At 37.7% G+C, this 9,942-nt stretch overlaps 1 long non-coding RNA gene across 1 annotated transcript; it reads left to right on the forward strand.

Moving 5' to 3' along the window:
* Positions 1-9,250: 9,250 nt before the first annotated feature.
* Positions 9,251-9,942, forward strand: LOC125618815. Its single transcript, XR_007350181.1, has 2 exons — positions 9,251-9,393; positions 9,580-9,942. It is a non-coding gene; the product is annotated as an uncharacterized LOC125618815 (long non-coding RNA).

A 9,942-nucleotide genomic window follows, 5' to 3' on the forward strand; every position in this document is an offset into this window, starting at 1 on the left:
GAAGAGAGAGAGAGAGAGAGAGAGAGAGAGAGAGAGAGAGAGAGAGAGAGAGAGAGAAGAGAGAGAGAGGAAGGTGCTGGAGTACAATATCCCTTTTGAGGACATGCCCCCAGTGACCTAACTTCCTCCAATTAAATCTCACCTCCTAAAGACTCCACCACCTCTTAATAGTGCCACAGGTTTGTGATCAAGCCTTTAATACATGGGCCTGAGGCAAGATTCAATATTCAATCTAAAGCAGTTCCCTATTACAATTTTTGAATTAAAAAATGAATAAACAAAAAAATATTGGTGGTTATGGTTTAGATCTGAGATGTCCCTCAAAAGCTCATGTGTAAAAAATGTGCACTTGTCAGAGGTAAAATGATCAGATTATAAGAAGAGTAATCTATCAGTGGATTAATCCACTGATATGGAGTGATAACTGTAGGCAGGTAAGGTGTGGCTGGAGAAAGTATGTCACTGATGCCTTTGGGTTTATGTTTTTGACCCTGGTGAGCAGAGCTCTTTCTGTTTCCTGGCTATCACATCCTGAGATGCTTTCCTCTGCCCTCAACCATGATATTCTGCCTCATCCTGGGCCCAGAGCTATGGAGTCAGTCAACTATGGACCAGACCTCTGAAACCATCAGCCAAAATATCCTTATTCTCTATGTTGTTCTTGTCAGGTCTTCTGGTCACAGAAATGGAAAAGCTGACTAAAACATGGATTTTCTTCTCTGATCACCCACATCATTTATCAAAGCCCATGTTCTTTCCCCTAGACCACAAGGCCTCCCAAATAATTTTAAATTTGCTTTTTAAAATCATACTTATTGATCCTTTAATAACGTGTGACATGAAGTATTAGGAAAAGACAGAAAACATCTGTTTTCCCACCACCCGGAGCTAATCACTATTGCTATAATTATCTAGTCATTTTTAAAGATTTTAAGTCATATATATTCATGCACCATATACATATATTCAGTTATCATTTGGCATCCACAGGTAATAAGTTCCAGAATTCCTCTGCATACCAAAATTCAGGAATGTTCAATTCCCTCATATAAAAAGGCCTAATGTTTGTATACAACCTATGCATATCTCATGTATTTATCATATGTCATGTAAATAGTTGTTATAATGGGTTGTTTAGGGAATAATTATTAAAAAAATGTCTGTCTGTATATGTTTGCTACAGACACATTATTTTAAAAATACTTTTTATCTGTGATTGATTGAATGCATTAACCAGGAACCCCTCAGTTATGGAGGAGCGACTGCATATGCATAAATTTACAAGTAATGTTGTGTTGTGTGTGTGTGTGTGTGTGTGTGTATAGATGGGAAAGAGAAATTATAGCATAGATACAATTTTCTCTCCTACTTGTTTTCCTTAACATTGGGGAATCATGGCTGCCAGGGCTACCTGGGGTTCCCTTCATGCTTTGCGCTTTCATTAAAGTTAGGACACTCAGGAGCTAGATACCAGTTCCTTGGAAATCTTATAGTTGACCACAGAAGTTTCCATGGTTTTGAAGGAGGCAAGTCCTGGAGTTTATACTTGCTTTTAACTTTGTTCTATAGACAGAAAGTAGGATGAAAAAATGACAAACTTTGGGCACAAAGACTTGGCCCAATCCTGTTTCATTCACAGCGATCTTAGTCAAGTAAGAGGCTCCTAGAGACTCAATTTCCTTGCCTATCAAATGGGAGGTTAACATCTAACTCCAAGCATGTTGTGAGAATTAATGCAAGAATGTTGGTGATTTATCCGCTACATAATGGGTGTCCAGTCTTGACATTTATGTTAAGTTTCTGGTTGTTTGTGGGAATTGAGGATTGAACATAGTGGCACTTGACCACTGAGCTATATCCCTACCCTTTTATAGTTTTTTTTGTGTGTGTGGTGTTTGGGGGGTTATTTTGGAACAGGGTCTTGCCCAGGCTGGCCTTGAACTTTCAGTATTTTTGTCTCAGCCTCCTGAGTTGCTGGGATTACATGTACTAACATGTTGCTATGTTAATTTCTGTCTCTAGGCATCTTTACTTTGGGGAAGGGTGAGAGTGACTAGTTTTTAAGTATGAAATTTTGGTATTGTAAGGTCACTAAATATATGCCTGGCAGCTAATATGGCTGTGTAGTGGCTCTTTTTTTTTAATATTAGGGATTGAACCCAGGGGTGCTTCACCACTGAGTCACATCCCCAGCCCTTTTTATTTTTTGTTTACAGACAGGGTCTCACTAAGTTGCTTAGGGCCTTGCTAAGTTGCTGAGCCTCGCCTCAAACTTGTGATCCTCCTGCCTTAGCTTCCCATGTCGCTGGGCCACCATGCCCTGCTGTAGTGGCTCCTTTTAACAATCATAACACAGCAGTAGCATAACTAAGAGAATAAGAGCTGTGGGACCAGCTGTGGGTTTGGATCCTGGCTCTGCCAATTATTGCTCTCTGACCTTAATTGAGTTAGTTCTCTTTGTCTCAGTTTTCTCATCTGCCAAATGCAAAAATTTATGGTGCTTCCTCTATAAAATGAATTAATGGATAAATAGGTGTGTTAAGGGCGGACATTGGACAGAATGAAGTGCTTAATAAATGTTAGCTCTTATCATTAAAAACCTTAATCTTCACAATTAGGCAGGGGCTTGTGTTGAATTTCAGGATGGGGGACTGTGGGCCACAATCATACATACCACACCATCTTCAGGCTGAAGAAGCTGCAAGCTGTCTCTCCTCAATGTGGCACATGCAGAGGCTGCAGGGGAGGGCTCCAAAATCCTCTGAGGAGGAGTTGGTTTCTCTATTAACCACATAGAAGGATGTTGGCTAAATACCCTTATCATGTAAGCAAAACCCAAATCTGGGAGTTGTTACAGCAACATTCTTCTTTACTAATGTGGCAGTCACTCCCTAATTTCCAGAAAGAAAAACTTGATAATTGTTAGATTTTCCTCAATGTAAAATGTACTGTCCACAGTTTTCTCCTAAACCTTTGGATCCTCATATTGCTTGTCTACTAGTGATCCCCGCCCCACAAAAAAGATAAATTAAAAAGCAAATTGCATATGAAAAGAAATGGTGAACCTGAGGAATAAATCATCATTCTTAGCTCAGAAATTTGCTCTGTTGGTCTTCAGGGACCCCTGTAGTTAAAATTCTTATTTGGACACATATGAAAGGCAGATTGCTAGAAAGAAAACTTTTCTAGCATGTGAGATAAATTCAACATGTCATTATTTTAAAGTGTCTCCAAAACATTCAGGTGTTGATGACTCTTAGAGAACCATATATGGATAAGAAGCAGGTTCTCCAACCATGAAAAATTTCTGATTTTCACCTTCTTGCTTGGACATCTTGTGCATTTAGTGGGTTATGATACCATGAAATAGCAATTTCAGGATTCTTGCCCATAATTCCTAACACCCATGTTTCTTCTGTGGCCCGGGTTTTATGGCACATTACCACTATTTCTCAGGAAAGGGATTTTTTAAAAATATATATTTTTTAGTTATACATGGACACAATATCTTTATTTTGTTTGTTTATTTTTATGTGGTGCTGAGTATCAAATCCAGTGCCTCACATGTACAAGGCAAGCGCCCTGCCACTGAACCACAATCCCAGCCCAAGGCAAGGGATTTAAAATCAGATTTTTGGTTTCTTCATTTTCTTAAAAAAATTTTTTATTAATTTTTTATGTATGATAGCAGAATGCATTACAATTCATATTACACATATAGGGCATAATTTTTCATATCTCTGGTTGTATATAAAGTATATTCACACCAATTTGTGTCTTCATGCATATACTTTGGATAATGATGGCCATCACATCCCACCATCATTTTTAACCTTATGCCCCCTCCCTTCCTCTCACACCCCCGTGCCCTATTTAGAGTTTGTCTATTTCTCCCATGCTCCGCCTCCCTACCCCACTATGAATCAGTCTCCTTATATCAGAGAAAACATTTGGCATTTGTCTTTTTGGGATTGGCTAACTTCACTTAGCATTATCTTCTCCAATGCCATTCATTCATTTACCCGCAAAATGCCATGATTTTATTCTACTTTATTGCTGAGTAATATTCCATTGTGTATATATGCCACACTTATTTTTATCCATTCATCCACTGAAGGGCATCTAGGTTGGCTCCACACTTTAGCTATTGTGAATTGTGCTGCTATAAACATTGATGTAGCTGTGTCCCTGTAGTATGCTGTTTTTAAGTCTTTTGCTACAAGACCTTTAAAGATGAACTAATACCAATACTCTACAATTTATTTCAGGAAATAGAAAAAGAGGCAGCACTTCCAAACACATTCTGTGAGGCCAATATCACCCTGATCCCCAAATCAGGCAAAGACACATCAAAGAAAGAAAATTTCAGACCAATATCTCTAATGAACATAGATGCGAAAATTCTCAATACAATTCTAGCAAATAGAATACAAAAACATATCAAAAAGATTGTGAACCATGATCAAGTGGGATTTATCCTAGGGATGCAAGTTTGGTTCAACATATGAAATCAATAAATGTAATTCATTACATCAGTAGCCTCAAAGATAAAAATCATATGATCATCTCAATAGATGCAGAAAAAGCATTTGACAAAATACAGCACCCATTAATGTTCAAAACACTAGAAAAACTAGGGATCACAGGAACATATCTCAATATTGTAAAGGCTATCTATGCTAAGCCCCAGGCGAACATCATTCTAAATGGAGAAAAATTAAAGGGATTCCCTCTAAAAATTGGAACAAGACAGGGATGCTCTCTTTCACCACTTCTATTCAACATAGTTCTTGAAACACTGGCCAGAGCAATTAGACAGATGAGAGAAATCAAAGGGATACGTAGAGGAAAGGAAGAACTTAAATCAACACTATTTGCTGATGATTTGATTCTATACCTTGAAGACCCAAAAAGCTCCACCAGAAAACTTCTAGAACTAGTAAATGAATTCAGCAAAATAGCAGGATATAAAATCAACACCCATAAATTAAAGGCATTTCTGTATATCAGTGACAAATCCTCTGAAAAGGAAATGAGGAAAACTACCCCATTTATAATAACCTAAAAAAAAAAGATAATTGGGAATCAACTTAATGAAAGAGGTGAAAGATATATACAATGAAAACTACAGTACCCTAAAGAAAGAAATAAAAGAAGACCTTATAAGATGGAAAGATCTACCTTGCTCTTGGATAGGCAGAATTAATATTATCAAAATGACCATACTACCAAAAGCACTATACAGATTTAATGCAATTCCAATCAAAATTCCAATGACATTCCTCACAGAAATAGAAAAAGCAATCATGAAATTCATCTGGAAAAATAAGAGACCCAGAATAGCTAAAGCAATCCTTATCAGGAAGAGTGAAGCAGGTGGCATCACTATACCAGACCTTAAAGTATGGTCATTTTGATAATGTTAATTCTGCCTATCCAAGAACAAGGTAGATCTTTCCATCTTCTAAGGTCTTTTTTGATTTCTTTCTTTAGGCTTCTGTAGTTTTCATTGTATAGATCTTTCACCTATTTCATTAATTTCATTCCCAAATATTTTATCTTTTTTTTTGAGACTATTATAAATGAGGTAGTTTTCCTCATTTCCCTTTCGGAGGATTTGTCACTGATATACAGAAATGCCTTTGATTTGTGGGTGTTGATTTTATATCCTGCTACTTTGATGAATTCGTTTACTAGTTCTAGAAGTTTTCTGGTGGAACTTTTTAGGTCTTCTAGTTATAGAATCATACCGTCATCAAATAGTGCTAACTTAAGTTCTTCTTTTCCTATGTGTATCCCTTTAATTTCTTTCGTCTGTGTAATTACTCTAGCCAGTGTTTCATGAACTATGTTAAAAAGTATGAAAGAGGGCATCCCTGTCTTGTTCCAGTTTTTGAGGGAATCCCTTTAATTTTTCTCCATTTAGAATGATTTTGGCCTGGGGCTTAGCATAGGTAGCCTTTACGATATTGAGATGCGTTCCTGTTATCCCTAGTTTTTCTAGGGTTTTGAACATGAATCGGTGCTGTATTTTGTCAAATGTTTTCTCTGCATGTATTGAGATGATCATATGATTCTTATCTTTGAGGCTATTGATGTGATGAATTACATTTTTGGTTTCCATATGTTGAACCACCCTTGCGTCCCTGGGATAAATCCCACTTGATCATGGTTCACAATCTTTTTGATATGTTTTTGTATTCTATTTGTCAGAATTTTATCGAGAATTTTCGCATCTATGTTCATTAGAGATATTGGTCTGAAGTTTTCTTTCTTTGATGTGTCTGTCTGGTTTTTGAATCAGAGTGATATTGGTTTCATAGAATGTGTTTGGAAGTGTTCCCTCTTTTTCTATTTTCTGAAATAAAATGAAGAATATTGGTATTAAATCTTGTTTAAGGGTCTTGTAGAACTTGCCTATGTAACCATCCAATCCTGCACTTTTCTCTGTTGGTAGGCTTCTGATGGCATCTTCTATTTTATCACTTGCTATTGGTCTGTTTAAATTGTGTGTATCATCCTGATTCAATTGGGCAAATCATACGACTTAAGAAATTTGTTGATGCCTTCAATATTTTCTGTTTTATTGGAGTACAAGTTTTCAAAAATAATTTCTATTATCCTCTGAATTTCTGCAGTGTCTGTTGTGATATTACCTTTTTCATCATGTATGTTAGTAATTTTTCTCTCTCCTTCTTTTTGTTTGTGTAGCTAAGGGTTTATTTATTTTTTCAAAGAACCAACTTGTTGTTTCATCAATTTTTTTTCAATTGTTTCTTGTGTTTCTATTTCATTGATTTCAGCTCTAATTTTAATTATTTCCTGCCTTCTACTGCTTCTGGTGTTGATTTGTTATTCTTTTTCTGGGATTTTGAGATGTAATGTTAGGTTATTTATTTGTTGACTTTTTCTTCTTTTAAGGAATGAACTCCATGCAATGAACTTTTACTCTTAGAACTGCTTTTGTAGTGTCCCAGGGATTTTGATATGTTGTGTTCATGTTCTCATTTACCTCTAAGAATTTTTTAATCTCCTCCTTGATGTCTTTTGCAACCCATTGTTTATTCAGTAGCATATTGTTTAGTCTCCAGGTGTTAGAGTGATTTTTATTTTTTATTTTGTTACTGATTTCTAATTTCATTCCATTATGATATGATAAAATTCAGGGTAGTAGCTCTACTTTTTTGTATTTTCTAAGAGTTCCTTTGTGGCATATTATATGACATATTTTAGAGAAGGATCCATGTGCTGATGAGAAGAAATGTAAACGCTTGTTGAAGGATGAAATATTCTATGTATGTCAGTTAAGTCAAAGTTATTGATTGAATTATTGAGATCTATAGTTTCTTTATTCAACTTTTGTTTGGAAGATCAATCTAGTGGTGAAAGAGATGTGTTAAAGTCACCCAAGATTATTGTGGTTGTGGTCAATTTGACTCTTGAACTTGAGAAGAATTTGTTGATGAACTTAGATGCCCCATTGTTTGGGGCATATATATTTATAATTATATGTCTTGTTGGTGTGTGGTTCTCTTGATCTGGTTTCTTCATTTTCTTAACCACATTTTTTTTTGTACTTGAGTATTAAACCCAGAGGAGCTGAACCACTGAGCCACATCCCCAGCCCTTTTTATTTTTTATTTTGAGAGAGGTTCTCACTAAATTGCAGAGGCTGGCTTTGGACCTGCAATCCTCTGGCTTTAGCCTCCTGAGCCACTGGGATTACAGGCGTGTGCCACTGCACCTGGCATAATTCCAATTTAAAACAGAAGATTTAAAAAAAAATACCATCAGGAAGAGCTGGTTTTTAATCTGTGCCCAGCTTGACTAAGAATTCTCCAGGATAGGGGTGAAAACCAAACAAGAGAGGAATCCAGAGAGGTAGATGCTGGGGGCCCAGAGAAAAGATCATGATCCTGCTCCTCCCCACCATACTCAGAAGCCAAGGTCAGGGAAGTGAAAGGATCCCAAGGTGGTTTGGAAGATTCCCAAGCAGGTAACATAGGACTTGCTTGTCCTGGGGAAGCAGAGAAGGCAGCAAGGGATGCAGCAGTGTTCGCCTCCTGGGTAGCATACTCTCTGTGAATGCTGCAAGAAGGTGTGGCTGTGAACTAAGAGCCCCAAAGGGAAACAAAACAGAGTGAGACAGAGCCAGCCTTCAAGCCCCTGAGGCTGAGGAAGGAGGGGGCAGCAAGTGTACTTGAATGACCTACAGTAGGGCACCAGGCAGCAACGAGGACGTTTCAGCGTGGACCGATGATGGCGAGAACTAAACTTTATTCTGGTGACTTAAAGTTGACAATAAGATTTTATTTTAATCAAAAATTTGTGTTTGTTTTTAGTATAAAATTGAAAAATATTCTATAAATAAAATTCAATATAAATTAACAAGATTTTGAGCACTTTGTTCAGATATAATTCTCTTCCTACAGAATTTGCTTATATAAAGTGCACGATTCAGGGGTTTTGAGGATATTGACAGGTTTGTGCAATCATCACCATTAAAATACTCCAAAAATAAGCCTCATACATTTTAGAAGTCACATGTCACCCTGTCCTCTTCCCAGTCCTGGGCAATTACTATTTTCTGCCTGTGGGTTTTCCTATTCTGGACATTTCATATAAATGGTAAAATAATATTTGTGCTATGGCTAATTTTTTTTCTTCTCATAAAGTTCTCAAGCTTCATTCATGTTGTAGTATTTATCAGTATTTCATTCCTCTTAGTGGAAAAGGTTCCATGATATGGATTACCCACATTTTATTTATCCATTTATTGGTAAGAACATTTGAGTTATTTACTTTGGGGCTACTATGAGTAAGTCTTCTATGGATGTCTGGATTCCATTTTTTGTAGATATATGTTTATAATTATCTTGGATGTTGTATTAGTTTTCTAAGGCTGCTGTCACAGATTATTATAAACAATAGTAATTGCCTTAAAACAACACAACTTACTTTTCTTAAGTTCTGCTTTTTGAAAGTCTGGCATGGATCTCACTGATCAAGGTGCCAACAGAGCTTCATTCTTTCCTGGAGACACTGGGGACGACTTTGTTCCTTGCCCTTTCCAGTTTCTAGAAGCTGTTGCCTTTTCTCTTTTTCTATCCTCAAAGCCAGCAACATTGGGAAAAGACATTTGTCTTCTGCCCTCCTCTGGTTCTGCTACTTGCCTCTCCCTTTAAAGACCGTTGTGGGAGAGCAGAGCCACCACCCGCGCCCGGAACAGGCCCAGCGACCCGCCAGCGTGGTAGTCACGTCACCCCAATTGGAGTAGGGGCAGAGCAGAGCCACCGCCTGCACCCGGAACAGGCCCAGCGACCTGCCGGCGAGGTAGACACGTCACCCCAATTGGAGTCAGGGCAGAGCAGAGCCGCTGACTGCGCCTGCAAGGTAGGCAGACCTGCGACCGACCGGCAGAACAGGCCCAGTGGCCCGTCAGCATGGTAGACAGATCACCCCAATTGGAGAAGGAGCACAGCCGCCGCCCGCCCCTGCAAGGGAGACTTTTCAACTATAAAAGAGCAATATAAATATATAGGGGGAAAATTTCAATAACACAACAGTTTCACCAAGCAGAAAGAAACGCGAGCAGTATGAAAAGACAAGGAAAGAAAGGACCACAAGCAATGCAGGTCAACTCAACTTTAGAAAAGTTAATAGCTGCAGCAAATGGAATGTCAGATAAAGAATTCAGGATATACATGCTTCAGATGATCTGGAGTCTCAAGGAAGACATTAGACAGCAAAATCAGACAATGAAAGATCACTTCGACAATGAATTACATAAACAAATCCAGGAAGCAAAAGATCAACTATACAGGGAGATAGAGGTTATAAAAAACAAACAAACAGAAATCCTAGAAATGCAGGAAGCAATAAACCAATTTAAAAACTCAATGGAGAATACTACCAGCAGAGTAGAGCACTTAGAAGATAGAA

This window comes from Marmota marmota, unplaced genomic scaffold (genome assembly GCF_001458135.2).
Source record: "Marmota marmota marmota unplaced genomic scaffold, marMar, whole genome shotgun sequence".
Classification (NCBI taxonomy): Eukaryota; Metazoa; Chordata; class Mammalia; order Rodentia; family Sciuridae; genus Marmota; species Marmota marmota.